This window comes from Nicotiana tomentosiformis, chromosome 3 (genome assembly GCF_000390325.3).
Source record: "Nicotiana tomentosiformis chromosome 3, ASM39032v3, whole genome shotgun sequence".
Taxonomy (NCBI): Eukaryota; Viridiplantae; Streptophyta; class Magnoliopsida; order Solanales; family Solanaceae; genus Nicotiana; species Nicotiana tomentosiformis.
The window spans coordinates 67,174,834-67,176,626 of NC_090814.1; the positions used below are offsets into that span (position 1 = coordinate 67,174,834).

Consider the following 1,793-nt stretch of genomic DNA (forward strand, 5'->3'; position numbering starts at 1 on the left):
TTTGAAGTGTTAGAAGAGGTAAACAAGAAATATATTGTACACTTAGAAGCTTAAAAGTGTAGTTGCAGAGTATGAGAATTAAAAAGGATCCCATGTGCACAAGTTATAGCAACAATGCACTATCTGAGGCAGGATGCATCAGAGGGAATCTCAAGTTGGTACAATAAAGTGACATATCTGAAGGCATATTAACACTTCATTCAACCTGTGTCATGCATGAAAATGTGGCCAGAAATTAATAATCCAGAAGTTTAGCCTCCTAAAGTGGTGAAAAAACTTGAAAGACCAAAAAAGAACAGGAAAAAAGAAGCCAGAGAAATAAAACGAGCTGGAAAATTACCAAAAAGAGGCATAACTATGACCTGCTCAATCTGCAAGGAAGCCAATCATAACAAGAGGGATTGTCCAAAGAATCTCAGTCCTAAAACCAAGGCTAAAGCCACACCAGAGGTAAAGTATTCACTTTTAAGTTATTTATGCCTCTGGTAATTCATATAGCTCACTAATTGTAGTTCTGTTTTATCATTTATGTACTAGTTTGCTGAATCACAACAATCCTCAACTGTTAATCCAACGAAGAGAAATAGAGGTGATTGTGGTACAAGCAGTAAAGGTAAAGGGGACAGAAGTGGTTACAAGAAACCAAGGGTTGTGGGACATGGCATATTTGTTTCACAAAATGGATATGCTGGTTTAATGTAAGTGTCTTAAATTTTAAGTTCACTATTTTTGTTAGGCAAAACAACAACTTGTGCTAATGTAAGTGTTTATTCCTGTTTCAGCAAGGGCTACCTAGAAGCAGAACAGCTAAAACTCCATCTGCTACTATGATCAATTCAGCACATGTGACTGGTGACATTGGTTGCCAACCAACCAAAGGGCTTAAATGGAAAGGCAAGATAACTATAACTCAAAGACAACTCCAAGTTCAAAGTGCACAACATCGCATCACTACTAGATCAATGGCAACTAGAATTCAAATAAGGGCACAAGTCAAGGGAAAATCTCCCTCCAAGATCCCATCTTAAATATGTTTTTTGTTGACAATCTTAATTTTTGTTGTGGCATCTTTGAAACTTGTATTGTGTTGTTGGCAATCGTATCTTTTGAAACTGGTATTGTGTTATTGGCAGTCATGTCTTTTGAAACTTGGTATTGCATTTTGGTATTGTGTTTTGGAATGTATTTAAAGCAGCCGTTGAAACTTCAATTAAGGTTAAGCAATTACGGAAGAGATAATAATAACTTCAATTAAGGTTAAGCAATTACGGATGAGATAGTAATAACTTCAATTAAGGTTAAGCAATTACGAAAGAGATAATAATAACTTCAATTAAGGTTAAGCAATTAAGGAAGAGTTAGCATGGCAATAAAAGAGGCAACGACTTCAGTTAAGTCACATAAGCGTTTAATTGGCAATAAGGGTAGAACATAAATCAATTAATTCCAAATAAGACGCGTAAGTGTGAATTTAGTAAATGGAAGATTTAACATAACAAAGCAACTTCATATCTAATGAACATAAGAACCTAAGAGCCCTAAACGATCAAATTTTCACAACTAAGCCCGAGTACGTACTCGTCACCACGCGTATACGGCGTTCACATGACACAATTAACACAAACGACCCAAATCCTAAGGGGTAGTTCCCTCATACAAAGTTAGGCAAGATACTTACCTCAAAGAAGTTAGACTAACACTCTAAAATGAACTTCTCGTATGAAACAACCTCCGGACGGCTCAAATCTAGCAAAAAATAATTTCATAACATAAATAAAACCCATAGAAAATAA

The 1,793-nt window shown here is 35.6% G+C and overlaps 1 long non-coding RNA gene across 1 annotated transcript; it reads left to right on the plus strand.

Annotated features, from left to right (window-relative positions):
• Positions 1 to 307: 307 nt before the first annotated feature.
• Positions 308 to 574, plus strand: LOC117275833 (uncharacterized). The gene is made up of 2 exons (XR_004506049.2): positions 308 to 450; positions 538 to 574. It is a non-coding gene; the product is annotated as an uncharacterized lncRNA (long non-coding RNA).
• The last annotated feature ends 1,219 nt before the right edge of the window (positions 575 to 1,793 follow it).